Source organism: Lygodium microphyllum, chromosome 28, assembly GCF_053477565.2.
Source record: "Lygodium microphyllum isolate KBCC chromosome 28, Lygodium_microphyllum_v1.1.10, whole genome shotgun sequence".
In the NCBI taxonomy this organism is placed as follows: Eukaryota; Viridiplantae; Streptophyta; class Polypodiopsida; order Schizaeales; family Lygodiaceae; genus Lygodium; species Lygodium microphyllum.
The window spans coordinates 125,266,030-125,293,122 of NC_141162.1; the positions used below are offsets into that span (position 1 = coordinate 125,266,030).

At 41.2% G+C, this 27,093-nt stretch overlaps 1 pseudogene; it reads right to left on the reverse strand.

Annotated features, from left to right (window-relative positions):
- Positions 1-289: 289 nt before the first annotated feature.
- Positions 290-10,111, reverse strand: LOC148011964 (uncharacterized; annotated as a pseudogene).
- Positions 10,112-27,093: the final 16,982 nt, after the last annotated feature.

Genomic DNA, 27,093 nt, shown 5'->3' on the forward strand with positions numbered 1-27,093 from the left:
TCACTGTTGGAACAGAGGAGCTTCATGATTCTAGAAGATGAAAAAGAAACGAAACAGACGAATTCACTGGGAGACACTCCTAGCACCACGCGAATAGCACTCCTCAGCTTTGGAAAAATCTCCATCTGCATTTGCCTGGTTCCACGATTCTCAAGTGAAAAAATAACGATGCTTTGGCCCCTGTTATACGTCGATGAAGGCAAAGATCCATTAAACTGTCTCGCAAGGATTCGGGACAAACTCCCCCTTCGTCGACTGAGAAATACATTCCCCTCTAATCCTGTTCAATTCACGTCGTTCCTGTCCTCCATCCAGATTGCTTCCTGCAAATATACTTCCCGATAAGAATGGCCTGTAGTTCCATTGCGGTTTAGAGAAACTTCATATCAAACAATAGGCTGATCTATGCATCGCTCCCAGTACTCATAGGCCCTCCCTCGCTTGACAACAGTCGATCCCTTTCGTTTTTCCCCCTAAATTGGCTTCCCTCCCAGAACCAGAAAAGCACCCATGGTCCCAGTCGCAGAATTTCGAGGGAAAGCAGCCCCTTTTTAGCCACTCTTCCTTTTCATAGCATACCACACGCAGAAAAGCGGCCTCCACCTTTTCAACTTCCCGTGCATACCGTAATGCTCGCAAGCCTGAAGCTGCCAAGGCATCCATGGTTTTCTTCTCACCTTCCTTTAAAAATAGCTCTTCCTTCACAGCAGTAACTTCAACATCGTCCAGAGCAGCCTGTGCCTTCATGTCTTCTAAATCAAAATTCCAGCCGCTAACACCTCGCTTGTACTCATTCTGAGACCTCTCTTCTTGCTCCCCATACGGCATTTTCTTTTGAGCTAGACGTGTGGCATCTTTCATCTTCAAGTCATGCACATGTTCCCAAAGAGGAGGAAGAGGATCCAATATTGTTCGAGCAACGTATTTAGCAGAGCGAGCATGCTTGAAGAAAGAGTGCTTGAGCAATTTCTCTGCACTTGGACGTTTTGTAGGATCTTTCACCAAACACATTGCTATCATCTCTTTGAATGACTTTGAAAACCTTTTGTCTCTCTCATAGTCAAGCCCTGGAGGGGCATTTTGTAAGGTCATCAAAAGTACCTTCATAGGAGGGTACTTTGAGAAGGGGGCATGCCCATGTGCTAGGTCCAAGGTTGTGATCCCAAAGGACCAAATATCAGCCTTGAAATCATACCCATGAACTTGCTCCATAACCTCAGGTGCCATCCAGCATGGGGTTCCAACGAAAGTGTTCCTTGATCGTTGTCTGTCACCAGTATCAAACATGCAAGCAGAAACACCAAAGTCCCCAAGTTTCACAGCACCATTTCCATCAACAAGAATATTCCCTGCCTTGACATCTCGGTGAATATGTCCATGATGATGAATTACTCTAAGGCCTTCAAGGTCTCTTTCAAAAAGGATCTCGTCATCATCTTTTGCAACAGTCTCTTTCTCTTCTCCTTTCTGTTGCTGCAAGCTCTTGATCCCATGAGGTGAATCTGTACTGTCTTGATCTGGGTCATCCTCGAAAACATCAAAGCGTCCAATATGCTTGGGCTCCTTCTTCCCAACTCCTGGATGTGGAGGCTTGGTATCATTAGGTATTTTTGATGTAGCTGGAGAAGGAGAAGGCAAAGGTCCTGAACGAATACGTGTAACACGTTCACCAGTATCAGTTGTGCTTTCCACTTGACCTTGCTCAACATAGGCTGAAAGCATCTCATCATGCTCACCACTATGCCTCCAACTCCTCCCCATTATACTCATACGTAGAAAATAAATGTAAACACAACAACTAAGTATGTACAAAGTATCAAATCACACACAACTTTTGGGTGGTTTTCATACCTCGAATGCGCAGCAATACGACATCCACCCCCTCTAATCCTGCGCATCCTCCAGATGGGCCAACTACCCATGATCATTATCATCAAGTTCCACAAACATATCAATCTCTTCATTATGCATTTCCGGTATATCAACAAGATTATCTGTCATATCATCTGTCTCTTCCATTGGAGTTTCTTCTCGTTGTTCTCTTGCAAATTCTTCCAATGCATAATCTTCATCATCTCTTTTCTTGAAAATCTTGATTCTTTTTCCAACAATAGGCACTCTAAGCATTGTCCCATCCAATTCTGTCAGCTCATATGTTGCATTATCAAAGACATGTCTGACTATGTACGGCCCAAACCATCTTTTCACCATCTTCCGAAGTGCAGTATGCTGATTTTCAAGGCTGCTATCAAAGACCAATACCCAATCTCCCTCTTCTATTGCTCTAGGCCGCAAGCGATGCCTGCTGTCAAACCTGTCCTTATTTCTTAGTCTAGCAACCTTCAACCTGTCAATAGCTAGCTGAATATCCTCTGGTCTTCTCTCCAACTGTCGAATCCGAAGAGCTAAAAGCTCCTCTCTCGTCAAATCCTCTTGCCAAGGTAAAACTGACCAAGTCAAAGCACAAGTCTCAGTCGGCATAACAGGTTTCTGACCATACATCAACTCTGCAGGCATATATCCTGTGGTAACACTATGAGTCGTACGATCAGCCCACAAAGCAAATGGTAGAAGTCTCGGCCAGTCTCCAATCCGTCCTCTGCATGCTTTGGCTAATGCTTTCACTATCGACGGATGCCCTCTTTCACTCTTCCCATTTCCTTCTGGATTATATGCTGTAGTTAGAGCCAACTTGATTCCTAGCTGAGAGAAAACTCCCTAGCTTCATCTGCATCCAATTCACCACGATCTGCAGTGATCTTACCCACACAACCATACCTGCAGAAAATTTCTTCCAATAAGAACTTACACACTGCACTAGTGGTCTTCGTTCTCAAAGATCTGCCCTCAACATGATTGGTAACATCCTCTCTAGCCAAAACAATGTATCTCATCTGCCATAGACCCATAGGCATGGTAACCAAATCAACTACCCACTTATAATGAATGCATAGCGGATAGGTCGGATGAAGCTCATCTCGATGACGCACTACCGAATACATCTGGCAGTCTCTGCAAGTCTCAACAAAGTGAGAAACATCTCTATACATGCCTTTCCACCAATATTTCTCCTTAATTTTCTCATAAGTAGCCCACACTCCTCTATGACCAGCCCAAGGACTCTCATGAAACTCCCTCATCATGTGTAATTGTGTCTCTCTATTGCAGACAACCCGCAAAGGTAATCCGCCTCTTTTCTTCGGATGCTTCCAAAGAAATCCGTCCTTGAGAAAATAACCATAGGCTTTCCTTCTGATCTTCTTGAACTCTTCATCTGTCCATTCATCTCTTTTGCTTAGTGTACTAAGGTACCTGCCAATCTCCAACCAATCTCCAATATAGAGTTCTTCTATGAAAGCCACAATATCATAGACATGACAAACATGATCAACCATAGTGGCTGAAATTTTTGCATCATCCTCTTCTGCAAGTAGAGTCTCCTCATCATCATATCTGGCTCTAGACAACATATCTGCCACTGGATTATCCTTCCCTGCTATGTGTTTAAATTCCGGATTTAATGACTTGATGTATGCAATCCATCTCAACATAGCTATATCCGGAGTAGAGCAACTCGTGATCATACCAATCAATGGCAAGCAATCTGTCTCTACCACAACTGAAGCTCCAATAAAGTACTCCTTGTCACATTTGAGAGCCGTGACAATCCCCAATAGCTCCCTCTTGATTTGCGGATATCTCCTCTGTCTCTCGTTTAGGACTTTCGCCCCAAACCGAATAGCATACCTATTTGCATCTGCATCATCTTGACCCACAGCCCAACCTATGCCAATTGGACTAGTGTCAACTGTCAATACAATAGGCCTTTCACAATTATAATCCGCTTTCCTGAGAGTAGGAGCATTCTGCAATAACTTCTTCAATTTCCGCATAGCTGTAGTGTGGCTCTCATCCCAATAGAATTTCTGCCCCTTTCGAAGCAGCTAATATAAACAATCTGCTATGTGTGCAAAATGAGGTATCCAAATCATATAAAACACACAAGCTCCAATGAATCTCCGTACCTCTGAAGTGGTAGAACAATACTCCGCAATCTTGCCTATAGCATTCACCTTATCAGGTGAGGGTTTCCTGCCATAATATCCACACATATGTCCAACAATGACAACCTCATTCACTCCAAAAACAGATTTTTGCCCTGAAAGTGTCAAGTTCACTTCTTCTAACCTGGCCAAAATCTTCTCACATGCTGAAATATGATCAGCCACAAAGTATCTGCATCCCTGCTCATTTAGACTCTCATTCTTCTCTTCTTCTGCACACCCTTTAATGGGCACATCATCCAAGAAAGGCATGGTAAGCTGAGGTATATAATCACGAAGGACCTTATGCATGGCATTCATCATATGCGCAACAGAATTAGTGGCACCTTGAGGCAAGGTACACATCCTGACAATCCCAATAGGAGTTCTCATGATGGTTATGTCCCTGCTTTCCAAAGCCAACTGAAACTGATCATATCCTGAATAGAAATCACCTAAAGAATAGATGGCACGTCCAGCAAATGCTTCTGCAAATTCATCCACAACTGGACCTATACCAGCATTCCTGATAGTAACTCTGTTCACTGGCTGCATATCCTGAATAAATCGGAGAGTACCATTCTTCTTTGGAACTGTAAACCACCTGTTTGAGTATGGTGCAGATGAAGGCTCAAGAATTCCCATTCTGATTTTCTCATTCAATAAATCAATCAACTTTGGCAGGTGTGCTTTAGGCACTGGAATAGGTCGGAGATTCCATGGAATATGAGGAATAGTAAAAATGACCATAGGAGCAATAATATCAGGATTCACACATCCAATCTCATGCGGAAAAAAAGCAAATCCCCTTCCATGTCGCTCAAGCATCTCCTGAAAGCATTGCTTCTCTATGGGTAGCAAGAAATCACCATTTCCAATTTTCAATTCAACAAGAGTCTCTGCTGAAAATTTATGACCAATATGCTCCGGATTCCTCAAAATTGGCTGTTTAGCAGCCCTCTCTATTTGCTGATCACTGTCAGGTGGAAGCGGTACAGCAACCGGCTTCACCTTCTTATCCACAGTTTTGTATTTCGTGTCAACCCTGGCTTCATTATGCTCTTCTGCATTACTCAAATCTTGCTGTAAATCAGCAATTCTGCACTTCAATGGCTGAATATCCTCAGCCCTTTGCTCTATGGACTGCATAGAAACAACCCTAAACTCTCGATGCTGAAATACTTCAGCAGTAAACTCTGTTGGCTGAAAGTTTTCAGCCCTCTGTATCTCTGAAAGCTGATCATAACCAGCTGGAAACTCTGTTTGCTGAATTTCTTCAGCAATTAACACTCTTTGCTGAGTTACCTCAGCCTCTGACTCAATCTGTGACACAAAATCTACAATTTCATGAAACATGTCCAGGGACTGCACTAATACATTACTGTGACAATTCTGCATATCAGTTTTCAGCATATCTCCCATCTCTGTCATCATATCTGCACAAATCACACTATCATACATCCCATCTATGTGCTCATCATCCTCCAAAATTCCTGCATTTTTCAAATTTTTCTCCTTCCTGCATATATACTGCCTGGCAGCTCTAGGCAACCTAGAAGTCTTCTGATAGCTCTTTGAACTGTTTGCTGAAATCCCAACAAAACCGGAGGAGAAAACACCGTTGCTAGGAGGCGAGAACTCCAATCTCCTCTGCTCTGTACCACCGTCGTCTCGCGAAACGGCGGTACCTAGTGAAAACCCGAATCCCTCACAGTGGGCAAAGGTGCATCTTTGAGAGTATCCCTGTTTCTAACATGGTTCACACATACAGTCATAAACTAAACTGCTCTCATGCCATCTTTACTGCGAATCCGTGCATAAGCAGATCCATCATCCATGACCTTTGTTTCCATGCGCATCTCTGTGATGAATGGCTGTCCAAGAATTATAGGATAAGAGCATGAATCCTGCACAAAGAAATGAAAATCCTCCTCTACATCACCAATAGAAACCCTGACACTGGTACATGCAGCATACAAATCACCTGCAGTGTTATTGGCGGCTCTCATACGCCACCCATGCTCTACATCCATAGGCCATCTGTTACTCTCATAAACTCCACGAACTATGAGATTAATCTCTGAACCATGATCCACCAATGCAACATAAGGCACCCTCCAATCTTTACCATCGTCTCTGTAGTTGCCCTAGCCCAATGGCTCCGCGAAAAGTGACTACGCGCTATCAAGACAGGCTCATCAATTTCAGCATAATGCATAGACTGAACCCTCTTCTCTACCTGCGGAAAAACAGAAGCATTATCAACCATAACCTCATCCTCATCCTCATCCAACTCCCCAATCAAAACTCCTTGTGTATCAGTGGTAGACAATGCATGTCTTTTCCTCTTCAAAACCTCCTGAAACTGATCCTGAAACTCTCTTTTCGAGATGCCCAAAATCTCAGAAATAGTGAAAGTCACCTCACTGCCAAGTATCTTGTCATTAAAGATTTTCTTCATGTCTGTAGATGTCTCAATATCGGACATCAATCTAAACCCTGGTTGCTTTCTCTCTCTAGGCTCTTGCCTCTTTTCTCTCTTTTGAGCATCTTCCATATGTCGATCTGGCCCTGGTCTTGAAGACGGTCCTGTAGTAGGTGGAGTAACAAACTCACCCCCTCTAGTCTTCTTAGTTGCACTTGGATTTTCTTCATCCCTCTTACGCTTCTCCTCAACAAATGCATCTGCTCCCTGAGACTTAGCCAAATAAGCGTAAATAGAGTACCTGTCAACATGCGAATCCCAACCTGTCTCTGATCTGATGCTAGAGCCTGCACTAGTCAAAACAGTTTGCTGAATTTTTCCCTTGTTTGCAGTCTCCATAGCATAAGTCCATAGTGCTGACTGAGTCTCTGATCCCTTCTCAATCTGGACTCCATATGCAGAAGCATCACCTCTAGCTGTCACATAAGAAGTACGCGCAGCCATATCATCCACTAACTTCTTCATTCCACCTTTACCAAAGTTGGTAGCAAGTGGAGCTCCTGTCTCAGTCAACCAAATCTTACCATCTTGCTCCCAATATACCAAATTCTTCCTCCTTGCATCCTGAAAAGATTCACAATCCCTGCAATGCTGATGGTCCGTACTATCGCACCAAATACATCTCCGGTCTCTCCTAGGTGCACTAGGAGCAGTCCTAGGAGCAATAGGAGCACTAGAAGAAGTAGTAGGCGCAGTCGAAGAAAACTGCTCTTTCAACTTTCCCACCAACTCGGCTTTGACTGACTCCAGTGTCAAATCTGTTATGCCTTTGATTATGTCATCAAGAGAATTAGGCACCGATGGAGCGGATGGTTTTGGAGCAGAAGGTGTAGGCATCGGTTGTGGAACAGGAGGAATAGGTGGAGTGGAAACAGTAGGCACTAGCATAGGCCAAGAAACTGGCTGAGGAGGAGAAGAAATAACAGGGATAGAAGCAGGCATAGGAGCTGATGATGGTGTAGGTGTCATGGAACCATTCTGTAGGCGAGTCTTCCATATCCTCCTCTTGGTCAAAGTTGAGCCTGCATCCTGAGCATTCTGCCAATCTGTTTTAAGACCCATAGGCTTCGTGCGATCCTCAAGAAGCTCACCCAATTCTTCTTGAAGAGCAGGATCTTCAGCTTGCAAGAAAAGGTCAACTTTTTCAACATCCAATGCTCTTTGTTCAATGGCATCAAGCTGACTATACCTCTCCTCAAATTCTCGAATCAACTCTGAAGCAGTTAGACCTTTGTTTGGCATGTAGACCCACTCTCGGAATGACCGCCGAGTAGCCATACCAAAGTCCTCAAGGAAATACTCTTCTTTCAGGGCCTTTTTAAAATCTTGCCAATGTGTATTTTGAATAAAAAGATCGGTCACTTTTGCCCTCAAAGCGGGTGTGACAAGACGAAGGAAGTACTTACTCATAAGTCCAGCTGGAACTCCGAAAACCCCCATCTTGATCTCATATGTCTTCAAATATGTTGAAACATTTCGGCCGTCAAATAGCTTCTTCTCATTCTCAACTGCTTCTATTGGCCTTAGTCGCGCTGTTTGCATTCTCCTGCTCCGAATAGAGTTGCCTTTGCTGAGACAACTGTTGTTGATGTAATTGTTGCTGCTGCTGCATATACAATTGTGTCTACTGATTTTGGAGGTGCATATACATGGACATATTCTGCAAAATCTACTTTAGATCCTCTGTTGAAGTACTTGACGCAGCAGTCATTGATGGAGCTGAAGTAGACGCAGCTGGAATTGTAGAAGAGGCTGAAATAGAGGCTGAAGTATCTCCCTTCCTGTAATTTCTGCGACGCTTTCACGTCGGGTTCACCAAAGATGTCGAAGGGTTTCGAAAGCAATGTCACAACTACAGAAGTTCTTGAGAAATTCCAAGACGGAAGATTTAAGCGAAGCAAATAATCAAGACAAATATGATGTCAAATAACGATTGTATTACTGCCAAGTTTTCACTGTGAGCATAGAGTGATACCATAATAAATCCACATGTGATCCATGCAATTGACCCATGCCATGTATACAAGCTCTTATTAGAGTCCAAGCTTATGAGAAGCAAGATTTCAAATGCTCACAATTGACAACAGTTTCAGCCCGTTTCACTCTGAGTTGCATCCATGCTGCCTACACACATTTCTATTGGGTCTTGATGAATTCTTCTACACCTCTTGGAAGTCTCTTTATAAAGAGGTCTTTAGGAAAGACTTCAGTGACCTTCGTCACCACGATTTTAAACTTCACAGCCTTAGCTTTAGTGTGCCTTTGCCTGTGAGCATTGTTGTGTCCATACCCTTTGGAGAAGGATATTACTGCACTGTTGTACTGATTTCAATTGTAAGTGGGATCTAACTTGGGCTATGAATTTTCTTTCCATATCTAGCTCACTGCTTTGCATAGGTTAGCTGTTTGAGATTTTGTTAAGATCCCTTAGGATTACCCTTTGGAGAGTGGCCTATCTGGTTTTGAAGGGAAAATGTTACTTCCTGCTATCTATTTATGCAATCAAATATATGTGACCTCTGCTTTGTATCTATCTTCAGCACCCCTCCCAGAACCAGAAAAGCACCCATGGTCCCAGTCGCAGAATTCCAAGGGAAAGCAACCCCTTTTTAGCCACTCTTCCTTTTCATAGCATACCACACGCAGAAAAGCGGCCTCCACCTTTTCAACTTCCCGTGCATACCGTAATGCTCGCAAGCCTGAAGCTGCCAAGGCATCCATGGTTTCTTCTCACCTTCCTTTAAAAATAGCTCTTCCTTCATAGCAGTAACTTCAACATCGTCCAGAGCAGCCTGTGCCTTCATGTCTTCTAAATCAAAATTCCAGCCGCTAACACCGCGCTTGTACTCATTCTGAGACCTCTCTTCTTGCTCCCCATACGGCATTTTCTTTTGAGCTAGACGTGCGGCATCTTTCATCTTCAAGTCATGCACATGTTCCCAAAGAGGAGAAAGAGGATCCAATATTGTTCGAGCAACGTATTCAGCAGAGTGAGCATGCTTGAAGAAAGAGTGCTTGAGCAATTTCTCTGCACTTGGACGTTTTGTAGGATCTTTCACCAAACACATTGCTATCATCTCTTTGAATGACTTTGAAAACCTTTTGTCTCTCTCATAGTCAAGCCCTGGAGGGGCATTTTGTAAGGTCATCAAAAGTACCTTCATAGGAGGGTACTTTGAGAAGGGGGCATGCCCATGTGCTAGCTCCAAGGCTGTGATCCCAAAGGACCAAATATCAGCCTTGAAATCATACCCATGAACTTGCTCCATAACCTCAGGTGCCATCCAGCATGGGGTTCCAACGAAAGTGTTCCTTGATCGTTGTCTGTCACCAGTATCAAACATGCAAGCAGAAACACCAAAGTCCCCAAGTTTCACAGCACCATTTCCATCAACAAGAATATTCCCTGCCTTGACATCTCGGTGAATATGTCCATGATGATGAATTACTCTAAGGCCTTCAAGGTCTCTTTCAAAAAGGATCTCATCATCATCTTTTGCAACAGTCTCTTTCTCTTCTCCTTTCTGCTACTGCAAGCTCTTGATCCCATGAGGTGAATCTGCACTGTCTTGATCTGGGTCATCCTCGAAAACATCAAAGCGTCCAATATGCTTGGGCTCCTTCTTCCCAACTCCTGGATGTGGAGGCTTGGTATCATTAGGTATTTTTGATGTAGCTGGAGAAGGAGAAGGCAAAGGTCCTGAACGAATACGTGTAACACGTTCACCAGCATCAGTTGTGCTTTCCACTTGACCTTGCTCAATAGACTGAAAGCATCTCATCATGCTCACCACTATGCCTCCAACTCCTCCCCACTATACTCATACGCAGAAAATAAATGTAAACACAACAACTAAGTATGTACAAAGTATCAAATCACACACAACTTTTGGGTGGTTTTCACACCTCGAATGCGCAGCAATACGACAGCGCTCAACGGAGAGACCTCTCGCGGCGGGTTCAGTTCACCTTTCCGGCGCGGCTAACAACCCCCTTGGTTAGGGTCAGGCAGACAGTCGGGGGTAACTGAGGCTGCCTCTACCTTCAGGCCTTCAACTTGAAGCATTAGATATCTTTTCATCCTTTAGTTCCTTGACCAAACAAAGCAAACAATGCTCTTTAAACTGTTACAAGCACAATCATTTCCAGTGGTCGTTAATTTGCCAACTGCTAAGGAGTGAATCCTTCTCTTCGAATGCATCCAGCATTCGATTCGGGATCAATTTCGACTCGGCAAGATCCTCAAGGGTTTGTTTGTTAACCCTTATGTCCTTGGGTTAGGACCGTACCCTATTAACCCAACTTAACCAATACCTTAAGTTCTATTAACAGTAAATATGTTGCTCCAAATTATTGATTGGTGCTTTGCTTCCAAGAAAATATCTAATTTCCTTATCTTGGTTACTTTTCCCAAGAAAGGTGCTATATCAGGACGACTAATCATCCTCTTGCAAGATAAACTTGCGTAAGAATCTGCCAATCTCATTCCGAGGAATTGGCCATTCTCTTGTGATCAAACCACAAGATCATGTGACGTTGTAACTTGTTGCACAAGTGTCGCATCTAATCCATGGGACTATTTTACCCATCGAACGACGTCTTCTAATCACGCAATCATGATTAGATAAGAAACAGGGTTTAGGGTGTCTTCATATCCAATCCATTCCCGATTGCACTAGGCCAACATCATCAGTCCTAGGATTCCAACTCAATCCGAGTTTCATCTTTTTAACGAGCGATCCTTAGGGTAGAAACCCTAGATCATTTTTTGCAAGTACGTCCTATTGTCCCTACATTCTGTGAATGTGGGCAGGACTTTAGGGTATGAGAGTTTTGACTTGGCAATAAGTGCAACTAGGTCAAGTCCTTAACGTGCTAAACCCTAGTTAGCACTTGGAGTATATTGTATCGATTTAACCATCCTAAGCGAATCCTTTGCGGTTTAGGTGTTTAGGGTAAACCAATTTACTTGTCTATTCCTAAAGATATTGTCTTGATCAAAGAGGGGAAAAACAAATTGCATTACGTCATAATTCATGTAAACATGCGATTCATTTCCTCTAGATTCGCAATCCCTAACTTTTCTTATTAAGACCAAGCACATGTTAAAATTCGCATAACTTCCATTGATCCTACTAGGACATGCATTCACGACTCATGCTACTAAGCTTTTAAGGTTTTATGTTAAACAAACCATGCAGCCTTTCCCTAACTTCATTTCTGAATGAAATATTCGTACGCTGATTAAGCATTGCGTAACCTTTCCTAAAACTACTATGTAGTTGAATGAGATTTATGCCAATTGACTAGAGTTAACCTACTTCATGCAGCCCTAGAATCATTTCCATGCCTTGCAAATTCCTATGGTTGTTAGCAACTTCTTAATGAATCATTACGAAGAAAGATTTTTCTAATAATGCGATATGCGATTTAATCTTTCCATGTATAATCGAAGGTGTACTACAATAATCTCGACTTTGTAATGATAGTCATTAGTTGTTCTAGATTCGTTACTTTGCAATGCACAGAAGCAACTTGCTAAAAATTCATAGACATCTTTCGTTCATTCCATTGAAAAATACAAATGACCGATCTTCGATCGTGTGTTACTTCCTTTTAAATAGCTAAAGTATTTCAATCATGAAAGTGTATCCTAATTCCATGAATTAACCATGCATAATTGCAATATTTTGATATAAATCAAAAACAGAAAGAAAACCTGGACTTGTGGGTTTGATGAAATGTCCACATGAATATTAGGAGATGATCCTCTTGCGGTTGCACCTTGTGTCTTTTTAGGGGCCATCATGAATTCGACCTTTGGTTTGCCTTCGTGGATTCGAACTTCTTGCCTTGGCCGCAGTCTTATAATCTTGGCCCATCTCCCTCGTACGCACAATTCCCTTTGAGATACGGCTTCCTTGACCGAAGTACCAACTTGCGGAATTGGGCTTTGGAAGGCCTTAGGATTCGGAGCTTGGGCCTTCTTTCTTTCGAAAAAGAGGGATTCGTGAGAGGGTTCTTGCGAAAGCTTTGCAGAACGGAGGCTTGAGAGATTCTTCTCCTTGAAATTGCGGCTAGGAATGGTTTTATGGCCTTTACAGAAATGGGGACTTATGAACTTCTCCTTCCTTTCAAAGAAGTTCTGGGGATAAAGATATTTGTGGAGAAGGAGTGTGGGGGAAAAATTAGATATGGGTGTATGGGGAATTTTATAGGAATGCCTTATAGGCTTCCTCTTCGAATCTCGGGGGAAGAAAAATTGTCTTTTGGAGGGTTCAATAGGAAGGGACCTTTAAACCCAGCAAAGGATTGGGCTTGAGATGGATGCAATGGAAAAGGGCTTTAAATCCCGGGTTACAATGGAATTTATAGGGTCTCCACAGGTAGGGGGCTTTAAAACCGGGCTAATATGGACTTGTGGGAGTTGCAATGGGAAGGGGGTTTAAAAGAAAACCGGGGGTAAAATGGCTTTATGGAAATCCACGGGAAAGGGCGCTTTAAGAAGCCCCCTTAGAAGCTTCTATCTGGATAGCACGTGGCGCAAGGAGACGACGATCTGGAGGCTTGATGACAACTCTTGGCGATGACAGCGGTGGCCTCAGGCTTCAGGCGGCAGCATTCTATCAGTTGGCGGCTCCTCCAGTACGGCGGCAGCTCACACAGCGCAGCTTCGTCGTAGCTCTCCTTTCTCCTTCCTCCACTCCCTCAAGCATAGCCTCCACAATCATCAGCCTCTCCTTTCTCTGACACCTTTTTTTTTTACTCCCCCCCACAGGAGGATTTTTATAGGATAAGGGGGGAGAGAGCTCCCTCCTACGTGGCCCCCTTACATGGCTTCTTCCCCTCCACCTCTCAAGTTGCCATAATAGCCCATCCCCTTCCCTTAGCACGCATCGGATGGGGGAAGGTAAATAATAAAAAATTTTGCAATTCCCATCATTATCCTCTTGACCTCTTCTCAAGAGGGAGTTCACCTACAGTTATGCGAGTTTTTAACCTTGGTCCCGATTTGCCAGTGGAGAGTCATGATACCTCGCGTACAGTTTAAAGATTGCATCGTCGATAACTCCAATGCCGGAATTGACCTTTGCGTGAGTCTCACGCGGGGTGTGGAAAGTCGGACTAGTAATATTTCTCAATGAAAATATTACAAAGGATGAGAGTTCATTGATTAGGAGGTGTCATCTATTGCACTTGAGTTAGTTAATCTTGAAAAATAAGAAGAGAGAATTAAGGAGGATTTTTTGAGTTTATTAGAAGACCATGAGGGGGAGGGCTTAAAAACTATAAGATTGATTGATAAAGTTGAGGGTTTGAAATTGTTGCTTGATGAGTTTGTCTCGGGGGGTTCACTATATATATATTCTCTATGCGTTCATGGCCTATTTATAAATATCCTAATCTATGAATTTTTCTTGAATAAAACACAACCCTTTTCTATTCAATCAGTAAGTAACCCCTTTATATGACACCCTTCTGTATGTAAAAAATGTATAAAAAAGGTGTTTTAAAAACCCCTTATTTTGAACTCACGTTATATATACTTATATTCATGAGTGACCCCCTCGAGGAGTTTGTTGAGGTTTGTTATGAGTTTGGTAGTAAGTTTGTTGATCAAGAGAGTTTTGAGGTTTTGGGTTCAGACTCATGTTGTAATTTTGATGTTGTTGGTGTTGTTTATGACTTTGATGAGTCTTGTGAGATGATTGTTGATCGATTGAGTGGCCCTAGAGAGGCGTTTGTTTGTGATGTTGCTAATATTGTTTTGAGTAGACCTAACCTCATGCATCTTGATAGTTGTGTGGATGATTGTTTGGTTGATTTAGGTAACAATAATGAAGAAAAAACTCCATCTTATAGTCTTGTAGTTTCTTTGAGTTCTCCTAGAGTTTGTGATAATGGTTGTGATGATTCTGATTGGGGTTTTGAGGACCCAGAGAGTGACATTGATAAAGATGTGAGAGGGAATTTGAGTACGGCTATGGAAAGGGTTGAAAGAATGAGGGAAGATAGATCTAACACTAAAAGTAGAGAGTTTGAAAGAAATTGTGAGGTTGCAGTTGAAGAGGATTGGACAATTAGATGTTTGGATAAGGACAATGTCCCAAATATGTTACTTGATATTTATTGTGAGATTTTGTGTTATAGTATTCGTGAGAAAGTTATGGAAAATGTTTATCATTATGTTTGTGGAATTGAAGAGTTGAAATCTTGTTTTTTTGAAGAGATGAAGTCTTGTTGTTTGGATGGGTGTCTCGGAGAGGTTTCTTGTTTTGATGAGTTTCAGTTTGTTGTAAATAATGGTGTGTTTGGATGTTTTGAATGATGGAAAATACTTTTCTTGCATTTTCTAAGGATTTTTGTGATATCTTTGGCAACATAAAAAGGGTCATAACCTCATTTCAAAACCTAAGATTTGTCATGGTTTCCTTTTGGGAGGATGGGAGAGGTATGTGGATTGTTATGGATAATGAGATGTTTTATATTGACAGTGTGAGATGTTTTGAGAACTTTGGATTTGAAAATTTTGAGGATTTTAAAGAGAAATTTGTGGATAAATTTTGCATGTTCATTGAGGAGTTATTTGAAAATGACATGTCTTTGATTTTTCTGATTTATGAGTTTGAAGAATTCAAGGATGGAGTGTTGGATTCGATTTTTGATTGGCTCATAAATGTTGCATCGTTTTATGAAAACAACTGTTGCACATGAATGTTTGTAGACTAGGGGGAGGGCTAAATATGTCAATCATTTTTTCAAAAAATGAAAACCCTTAGAAAAACTGTAGATAGGTTTGATTTTTGTTAGCTTAGTTTTCTGTGTGACTATTTGTGTTGTTGTTTTGTATTTGGATTTTTTGTGTTTTTTAGCTTAGGATCTATTTTTGTCATTTTTGTAGATTTTTTGAGTGTGGAAACTTGATGGCCTTAGTCGAGTTTGGTATTTATTTGGACAGGTTGGAGTTAGAGTTTGTCAATGGCTTGGTTGATGGTTGATGGTTGCTGAATATTGTGGAACATGTATATTTTCTTGCCGAGACTCTTGCACATCACGGGGATTATGGGTTCACAAGCACTTCACGTTGCACTTGTCGATGAATCCACTACACGTAGGGGTTGTGTGATCTTTCCAAATACTTCCATGCCATCATGGGTTGGGCTTATGCACAGTTTTGCACTAGCACGACATGAGGTCTACTGGAGCTATATGCAGTAAACCTTAGTTGCACGTACACTTGAGAGAGCACCTTCAATGAGAATGCACAATTTTCTGCAACACGATATTTGGGATATTCATCACCAAATTAGAAATCTCTGGTTCAGTGGGATTAAAGTGGTTGGGTGAAAAAAAACCTAGCAGAAGGATGAAATGGTCTTCGACTTACAATGTCATAGTGAAAAAGAAGGAGAGGCGATGTTGAAGGTTATTGGAGATTACTCTCCTTTCACACAAGGAACTTTCAATCGTTCCCCACATAGGCAATTTGGTGAAATATAGGAAATTCTCCAATATTTCCTATGTAGACAAGTACGTATTCCCCATCTATAACTAGGAAATTGCATTCCCTACATCTTATAATAGGGAATATAGAGCATTCCCTACATTCCTTTGAAAGTCCCTACGTTCCCTACATCTTATAATAGGGAATATAGAGCATTCCCCACATTACTTTGAAAATCCCTACATAAGGAATTATAAGGATGTGATTCCCTACTTTTATGTAATAGGGAATTAAAGGTACAATGAGGATAAGATAAAGATGATGTTTATCACAATTCTCTATTTCTCAATTCAAGTTGATAATGATGGTTTCGAGAAGGTAAGGACAAAGGTCACAAGAAACTCTAAACCACTTACTATATAGAAAGTTCACATTATAACTAGGAAGATTATTAACCAAACTAGGAAGAATGTAGAATTTTCTAGTTATAACTAGATAATTTTGCCATCACTAGTCTCTTCTAACTAGTAACATCCTTTTCCTAGATAGTATCTAGAAAATTGAAGCCCTATCTAGCAACATTATCTAGCAAGTTATTGTATAACTAGTAATAATATCAACCTAATTAGAAAATTTTACTTTTTATTAGTCATAACTAGCAAGTACTATCCTCTAACTAGGAAATTATAGATATTCTATCAAGTTAACTTGGATCTCATGATTTTTCTAGGTATAATTAGTAAATAAATATTCATTGATTAGACATTTACATTTGTATAATACTAACTCACAGCTAAGCTTTTCACATTGACACAAAAGCAATACCATAGTTCTTGAAAGGTAATCACAATAACAAAAAAGAAAATTAAAAGAAAGATGTTTAGTACACATGAATAACACAAACTGTGTGGCCCCAACAACAGAGTCATTGCAATATTTAGCAACAATAACACTTACAATGTTGAGCAAAGTACATGGCCACATTGACCAATCATATATCATGGCCATGACATCCATCTTATTGCAAAGCTTATGATTATATTAGTGAGAAAAAAACATATTGCACCAATGGATTAAATAGAAACTCCACACACTAACATCATATTCCCTACTGTCCAAATGAGCAACAAGAGCAAACATTCAACGTGCATGGCAAGAAAACCACACAATCATATATACCCCATCATGAAAATTAGATAGCCATATTAAAAAGGAAAGCACATTACCAAGTGCATGACCATATTGGTCATGGAAGTGCACATGGAAAAAAAGAACCACCAAGGCAAAGCGCATAGCCATATTGAGAAAAAGCTAAATTGCATTGCCCAAAACATGTTGCTATAGAAAATAAAGCAAACTACATTGCTAGTTGTATGATGAAATATTATCACCTTTCAAACTAGCACTAAACTTATAAAGTTCATGTCTTAACACAAAAATATAAGTACCAAGGATTCTAGTGATTATCAACTATTGTAGCTAGCTCTATGTGGAAGCTTGCAACATGATAGATGGGAAGCTACTTTAAGGTTCACTATGAGGTGACTTGAATAACAAGAAGGCTACACCTAAATAGCCTTACAAGGGTGGAAGTATATTACCTTTACAAAGAATTAGCGCTCCAAAACAAAGAAATCCTCATTGGATATCCTCATTTTATTAGGTTTGAAGTTGAGAAATTCCATAGAAAAGTATCGATGGGAGCATATCAAATTCTCACCAATCTCAAAGGTAGGTGAAATAATTCAAACAATGTAGAAACTCTTGCAAATTCTCAATGGAACATTGAAAGTGCATCATAATAAAAGGAAAACACAAGAGGAAAAGAAGAACAAATTAAGATTGGAAAAATCTTGAATTTATCTTTTGAGAAAAAATAAGAGAGCTAAAAGAAAGGCATGCTTTTTGTGCTAAGAACATGCTCAACAAGGCCAATATTAAAATAGAGTACTATAAAAAGCAAGGAGGGGAGGAAAGCATGTTGGGCTATTCTCTCCTATACATCTTAAACCTTCCATGTTGGGTAAAAAACCATAGGTTTGAATCTCTACAAGAGAGGCTAAACCCCTAGAGGATCTTAATGTACTCTGCGTGAGGATTTCAATCATGCTATGCATTTGGCAATTCAAAAATTATGATGTGTGCAATCTTGTGTAGCAACTTCTCCTATAGGCACCTATTTGGCTAGTATCATCTTGTGATCATAACAAACATCAAGTGTAACATCCAGGACAAGTCTATTTATGTTACCCTCTAATCCCTCCTAGCTTGCTCTAGCCCTTATTCCTATAAGTCAAGCCTTAGAGGTAATACACTTGCAAGGTTAACTCCTAGTGGTGACAAGAAGCTACCTTTACACTGCAAGTTTTGTTAGTTGTCCCTATCTTTGTCAATTGTCACTAGATTTTCATACTTGCAAGGTTCCAATCCGGTGACAAGAATATTCCTATAGTGCACTATTTTCTGTGTGTGTGAGACGGCAGCTTATAAGCCATCATGTGACCTAAAGTGTACCTAAAACCATGTATAACTAGCAAAATGGACCTATATGAGGTGCACATGTATTGCCTAGTGCAAATAGGTTGCCTTAAACTAGTATGGAGCTCTTAAAAATGTGAGTGTAACTAGTTGGGAGCTTGATATCATATTTCAATGGAGTTCAATGCTAAGAATATTAAGAATATAAGCATTGAAATGGATAGAATGGACACAGACTTTCAAATTGGATTATATGGAATTGGAAATTGAATATTACATGTCTTTTGAGTAGCCTTGGTTTTGATTTAATCTTTAGAGTAGGCTAAAGAAGAGTTTCACAACTTTGTAACATAGGGGTTCAAGACACACACCACTACAATTCCTAGGAGTGATAAGAATATCCTATGATGTTGCAAATCACTCCCTTCCACCAACAGTAAGAGTTGAAAAGAGACTCTAACTTCTTCCAACATGTCCATATAGAAAGGGGAAGATAGTAGCATTGAATACCATTAGGGGGGTAAGAAACATCTTCGAGTCTATGATTTGACTAGTAAGACCAAGCTCCAATCCTCTTCCTAATCGTTACATGTCTTATGTATTAGCCACCACTCAAATATTTTTGAGACAAAATGTTGACTCTCAACCCAATGGGAGCACCCAACTGTCTAAAGATTTGACTAGTAAGACCAAGCTTGAGATTAGTCCTCTTCCTAATCTTTACTTGTCTTATTTATCGGGCCACTCAAATATCTATCGGGTCACTTGGGTGCTTCATGGTAAGGACATGTTTACACCCCATGTGATTCATGGTAAGGACATGTTTACACCCCATGTTTGCATGGTTGGTTGATGATGTTCCGTTATTTATAGCTTAATTTATGTTGAGATGAATGAAGAGAAACATATATATCATTATAGATATTGCATTTGTGTGGGTGATCATGGAGCTATGTGGGTGGGTAAGATGTGCTCGTGGAGGGGCATGTATGTATTTGTAGAAATAAATAATTATGAGTCAGAAACTTGCATGGACTTACCCCAAGGAATAGATCTTGTATAACAATTGAATAAGTGAACCATATCCCCCCAACTAGCAACAACAACAAGGATAAATGGAGAGGCATAAACTCAACACTCCTTGTTTTGATTACTTGTCCCTGGAAAAGTGCAAAAATACACAATAACATAAGTTAAAGTATTGTATTGCTCGAAGCAATTGTCCCTTTTCTAAATTATTGATTACTATTCTTAATAGCCTAAAGAATCTTGCTCAATTGATGTGTAAAGAATATCAAATATGGAGAAGACTAATTAATATTTATTGTTCTATGAGGGCTTTCATGTTAGAACTTCTTGTTTGTGTCAAATTCACTTGTGAAATTATAAGCATATCAAAATATTGAGAGCTTTTAAGTCTTCATCTTAACATTAAAAAATGAAAGAGAGTTTACATATTCATGTTCCTTGATGTTTAAAGTATTTGGAAAAGTCTAGAAACTCTAATGAATAGATCAACATTACCATTATGGTAAGAGGAGATGCATAGGATATAATTGCCAACATAGAACAAATTAAACCCACAACTTTGATCCTTATAGTTCCATGGCACAAATGAAGAGTAATGATCAAGGTACAACCAAAAAGTAGGAGGCTTAGAACAAGATGTCGGGCTACTATCACCTGCAGTAAAGAAACTTTCCTTTTTAGTAACATCTGCATGATCATTGAATAAGTTTGACCTTACTGAAGATTTCAAGGCATTTTATGAATTACTTTGTGTATGGATGTTTATACATTGATATATGTGAGAGAGTGTGTTTCTATAAAGCTATGCATGCATATGGTGGTGCTTTGAAAGATAAAAACATGATGATGTGTTGGACTTACCCTTTGTTTGTGGGAAGCAAAGAATAAATAGATGACTACATATACCATTTGGAAAATGGTAGATATACCACAAACTATGACTATTGGTAATAGGTGAGGAGCAATAAGTCCATAATAAAGCCATGATGTGACATTGAGAAGGCCAATGGTATAAGGGTCTGCCGAGAAGCTCTCAGTAGAACGCTTCTTCAGTATGCGTCAAAACGTGGGCCTGCAACATATGTGTATTTATTCCATGCCAAATTACCCATTTAAGATACATCTTGCATGAGATCCATAGTCTCAAAGTCTTAGCACATTTCCTAAACATCTCATGTACCTCATTAAAAAGTTAAACCTATCTCCGTGTTATGGGCTTAATATGGGAGAATTACTCAAATGAGAGGATCCTTAAAGGTAAAGCTTCAATCAACTTTCTCAAATACTAACTAACTTACATTGGCGCGAGTCCTCTCCATTGTTGAGATATCGAGCTCCACTCGTGATACGCCAGGGTGACCGTTGTGTATTTATGTCACCGACTTGTCAGTTGTAGATGCGGTTGGTACACCGCCCATGAATAATAGCTACATGATAGCTATCCTTAAGTTCGTGGCTCAGTTAGTATGCCACCTTAGTTAGTTGAGTTTGGTTTGAGACCCATATATAGGGTTCTTCTATTTCTTTGTATGAGAGTTCTTTTTGGCTTACACAACTAAGAAGAGGAAAACTGTTTTCAGCCTCCACCCTTGTGTGTCTTCCCCCATTGTGCAAGCAAGAAAGCTTCAAGCGAGACTCCTTCCTTCTCTCCCACAATCTTGACATGGTATCAGAGCCTTGTTCGTGGTAAGGAGCTCAAGAAAGCAAGCCAAGCTCGCGATGTTCTGGTAAGAGGAGTAGTGTTGCTTTCATTTTCTATTTTGGGAGCAGATCTCTGCAGGTAGCACAGCCGGAAATTGCAGGAGTGCATTGTCTCAGGTTGAGACGCCCTTCGCGCTGAAGCAAGAGGGCAGTATATGCTTGTTTTGGAGGCCATTTCGGGGCCTGTTTTGGAGGCGGAAGTTTTCTGCACGCACTCAGGAAAAAGCCCTGTTTTATGCTGTGCGACCACTGTTCTACAGGTCGGTGAAAAGTTACCACAGAAATTGCATCGTATGCTTGTGCGCAGAGACATTGGGAGTTACAGAATCATCCTTGGTTTCTGTTTATGCAAAATCGTCACTAGGAAGTGACTGTGTGGTCAAATACCACTTTCGCCAGTTTTGCAGATTTGCCCTTGTGAGGGTGAAGCTGAGTTTTTGCAGTGACAGAATTTTTCGCAGTGTTCTGTAATGGCGTCTGATTCTCTTTCACAGATTGTAACTGAAAAGCTTGACAAGAACAACTTCCAGGCATGGAAGTTTAGAATGACGAATTTCCTTATGGGAAAAGGATATTGGGAATTTGTTGCAGGAAATGAAGAAGAACCAGTTCTTCCTGATGTTCCCAATCAACAGCAAATGCAGGCATTCAAAGCATGGCATGAGAGAGCCAGGAAAGTTATGTACTGGCTGTCTATCAGCATTTCAGACTCTATGATTGTGCATATTCAGGATGCAAGTACGCCAAAGGAGGCATGGGATACTCTGTCAAAGATGTATAGCACAAATACGCAAGCCAGGAAAATGCAGCTCAAGCAAGAGTTGCACAATGTGCAAAGAGAAAATATGAGCATCAATGACTACCACATGAAGGTGAAGAAGATTGCAGATGCACTTGCTTCCATTGGGTCGCCGGTGGAAGATGATGATTTAGTTTCTGTGACCTTGAATGGTCTAGGAAAGGATTATGCACAGTTTCGGACATCCATTTCAGTTCGTGAAAGATTTCCTGATTTTGAGGAGTTGATTGCTCTTCTAATTTCTGAGGAGCAGAGAAATGGTGGTGCATCTTCTTCAGGAGGAACTTCAAAAGAAGCTGTCTTCTACTCAAATGCTGGAAGAGGTAGAGGCAGAGGTAGAGGAGGCCGATTTGGAGGCCGTGGTAGAAATCAGAATATGCAGCAAACTCAAGAAAACCAGTCCTATGGAGGAGGACGTGGTAACTCTAGAGGCAGGGGGAGCCAAAGAGGTCGTGGTGGATGGCAAAGAGGTCAAAATGCAAACAGTAATGTTGAATGCTACTACTGTGGTAAAATGGGTCATATGGCTAAAGACTGCTATAAAAAGCAGAATGACATCATGAATGGAAAACTGCAACAAGGGAATTATGCATCTTCTAGCAGACAGGGTGATGACAGAAATGAGCATTTGTTCATGGTGCAGCACATGAACAATTCTGTGACAAGTGCAGAAGAAAGCAATGATGTATGGTATGTTGACTCAGGTGCATCAAACCACATGACAGGTCATGCAGAATGGATGGAGGATGCAAGGAAAATGGAAAAACCAGGATTTGTGGAGACTGGTGATGATACTGCACATCCTATCGTGCAGATTGGAAAAATTCCCTTGTCTATGCAGGATGGGAAAAAGAAATACCTGTCCGATGTATTTCATGTCCCGAATATCACCAAGAATCTGGTTTCTGTTGGTCAAATGGTTGAGTAGGGCTTGCAGGTCAGATTTAATCCTCATGGATGCTTTGTTGAGGATATGAAAAATAAAGGTCGCTTGATAGCAAAAGGAAAGAAGAAGGGCAGAATGTTTACATTGGATGCAGACATGTCTGAATTGAGTGCAGCAATGTTTGCACATGGGACCGGTGTAGTTGCAGATATTGATATCTGGCATAAACGCATTGGTCATGTTAATGTACAGCGACTTAAATCAATGCAGGCCCAAAATATTGTTGCAGGTTTGCCTAAATTCAAGGTTGCAGAAATGCATAAGGTATGTGAAGCCTGTCAGTTTGGAAAACAGGCAAGGAAACCATTTCCTAGACATGTTCAAGAGAGTAAGAAGCCATTGGAATTAATCCACTCTGATGTGTGGACTACTAAAGCTGCATCTCTTGGAGGCTGTCATTATTTTGTCAGTTTTATTGATGACTATAGCAGAAAAGTTTGGGTGTATTTTATGAAAAAGAAAAGTGAAGTTTTTGGGCATTTCAAAACTCTTAAAGCTATGGTTGAAAAAGAAACAGGCCTGCAAGTAAAATGCCTAAGGTCAGATGGAGGGGGAGAGTACCTCTCAAATGAGTTTGCAAGGTTCCTGCAGGAGCATAGCATAAAGCAGCAATATTCATGCAGTCATACCCCACAGCAAAATGGAATTGCAGAAAGAAAAAATAGACATATTGGAGAGGTATCTCGTGCCATGCTCAATGAAAAAGACTTGCCAGATTTTTATTGGGCTGAAGAGTTGCTACAGCAGTCTACATAATGAACAGGACTCCCACTGCAGCAATACATGGAATGACTCCAGAGGAGAGGTATACTGGTAGGAAACCAGATATTTCTCATTTGAAAATTTTTGGTTGCATTGCCTATGTACATGTGCCAGATGAGTTGAGATCCAAGTTGGATCCAAAAGCTGAGAAGTGCATCTTTATTGGTTACTCTCTGCAGCAAAAAGGGTATACATGCTATAACCCTTCTACTTGTAAGTTTACAGTGAGCAGAGATGTTGTTTTTGATGAGATGAGTAGCTGGTATAAACCAGTAAATGTGATTGATGATGTAGATGCACAAAATGGTAATGCTGCACAGAATTCACAGCAGCAGTCACAAAATATTAGTGGACCTGGAGCGTCCTCTAGCAGTGGTTCACATTCTTCACCATGGACAGGCAGATTGAGATCAGGAGAATCTTCTCAAAGTAATACAGATAGTGGTATGCAGGTATCACGAAAAGGAAAAGAGAAGGTTGATCAGCCCATGTTTGATGTGAATGCAGGTCACTCTTATGTGGATGGTGAATCCAGTGGCTCAGAACAGAGCATTGATGATGAGTTGGGTATTCCTTCTATTGTTACACCTGGAGTAAGGAAGACCAGGGATGTTTTGAGAGCACCTGGGAGTGAACCCACTTTGCGCAGGTCTACCAGAGTTAGGTATCCTGTGGATAGGCTGAAATATGATGGATTTACAGCCATTCACTATGCATATATGGTCAAGGTGATACAGGAACCAGAACCCACTTCTTTTGAGCAAGCCATGGGAAAAGAAAAATGGGAGAAAGCCATGGATGAAGAAATGGATGCCTTGGAAGCAAACGCTACATGGGAATTGGTACCTTTGCCTAAAGGTAAGAATGCAATTGGCTGTAAGTGGGTTTATAAGGTGAAGCACAATGCTGATGGTTCTGTGAACAGATACAAGGCAAGATTAGTAGTCAAGGGGTATGCACAAACATATGGCATTGACTATGATGAAACATTCAGTCCGGTTGCAAGGATGGCAACCGTAAGAGCAGTCATTGCTATGGCTGCATCAAAGGGATGGTCTTTACATCAGATGGATGTAAAGAATGCCTTCTTGCATGGTGATTTGCAAGAAGAGGTCTATATGGAGCAGCCACCAGGTTATGTGCATGCTGTTTATCCTGAGTTTGTTTGCAGGTTGAAGAAAGCCTTGTATGGCTTGAAGCAAGCACCTAGAGCATGGTCTGACAAGATAGGACAGTATCTTGTCACTATTGGCTTTCAGATTTCCAAGGCAGATTTCTCACTTTATGTGAGAAAAACAAAGAAAGGTATTATGCTACTTGTCATTTATGTTGATGATTTGATTATGACAGGTGACAGTGATGAAGATATCCTTCATGTGAAAATGCTATTGAAGCAGAAGTTTGAGATGAAGGATTTGGGAGAGCTGCGTTATTTCTTGGGCATTGAGGTGATTAGATCACCAAGTGGGATACAGCTCTTGCAGAGGCAGTATGGATTGGACATGCTGTCCAAATATGGGATGACAGGCTGTAAGCCTATTTCAGTTCCTTTGGAGCAGAATGTGAAGCTGAGCGCAGATGCAGGTGAGCTTCTAGAAGACCCTACTATGTACAGACGCATAGTAGGAAGTTTGATTTATATGACTATTACCAGGCCAGATTTGAGCTATGCTATTGGATTGGTAAGTCAGTTTATGCAGGCTCCAAGGAAACCACATTTGGATGCGGCTAGACGCATACTCAGGTATGTGAAGTCCACATTGCAGTATGGACTATTTTATGAGACTGGGGTTCAGATATAGCTGCATGGATACACTGATGCTGATTGGGCTGGTAGTATTTCTGATAGAAGATCTACCAGTGGATATGTGTTCTCTTTTGGGAGTGCTGCAGTCACTTGGAGTAGCAAGAAACAGCCTACAGTTGCCTTGTCGAGCACAGAGGCTGAGTACAGGGGTGCAGCAATGGCTGCATGTGAGGTAGCTTGGTTGCATAAGCTACTTTATGATATGCATCAGCCTACAGATGGGCCAGTTGTCATTTATTGTGACAACATGAGTAGTATACACTTGGCAAATAACCCAGTCTATCATGCTAGAACAAAGCACATTGAGGTGCATTATCACTATGTGCGGGAGAGGGTTTTACTAGGTCTTATTGATCTAGTTTATGTCAGCACAGAGGATCAGGTAGCTGACATATTTACGAAGGCATTGGGCGCAGAGAAGCTGCACAAGTTCAGAGACCTGCTTGGTGTGCAAGAATTGGGATTGAGCTCGAGGGGGAGTGTTGAGATATCGAGCTCCACTCGTGATACGCCAGGGTGACCGTTGTGTATTTATGTCACCGACTTGTCAGTTGTAGATGCGGTTGGTACACTGCCCATGAATAATAGCTACATGATAGCTATCCTTATCCACTCTAGTTCGTGGCTCAGTTAGTATGCCACCTTAGTTAGTTGAGTTTGGTTTGAGACCCATATATAGGGTTCTTCTATTTCTTTGTATGAGAGTTCTTTTTGGCTTACACAACTAAGAAGAGGAAAACTGTTTTCAGCCTCCACCCTTGTGTGTCTTCCCCCATTGTGCAAGCAAGAAAGCTTCAAGCGAGACTCCTTCCTTCTCTCCCACAATCTTGACATCCATGATACGGTGGCCACATTGCCTGCAAGAAGAAGGACAACAATACACAGCATTAAAGCATTTCACTAGTCGAGCAAGCTATCAGACAGTTTAAACAAGCAAGCAACTCCATTAACAACGTCATCTCTCCCGCTATGGCTCCTGGGCCGTCATCATCGTGAGGCTACATGGATCGCATTGACTGTGGCTTCTGCTTCCAGCTCGCCGCCGCCTCAACATTTTTCTCATTGGTCACTCGTAGGAGAACCTCGAAACCCTAGCGTCTCACACCTGAAGACGAAGTACAGATTAGTGTAGGTGCAGTTTGTAGTGCTGGATTTTTTGGATGCGATCGATGCAAATCCACCTGAGGACAAAGTACAGATTAGTGTAGGTTGCGATCGATGCAAATCTGACTACGACCTCATACGTGCTGACTGTGCTTCCAGGCCTGCTCAATCGCAAGTGCGGTGCCATTGTGAACATCGGGTCTGGAATTGCGTCAATACTGGCATCACATCCTCTCTATGCAGTATACTGTCTTTGTGTGCATCAAGAGCAAGTTGGTGATGAGCAGGTAGGTATGGAAAAGGGGATGCCCATAAGATGCATTGTCTTCGCATATCATCTAATGTCTGATTATGCAGGTGCATTTAGAAGTTCTCTAGAAACTTGTATGTGGAGTACAAGCATAGTGGAGTTGATTTGCAGGTTCAGGTATGCTCCTTCTCTTACTTAGACTACAATAGGAATAGCATATTGTCGAGGTACCATGTATGCCACT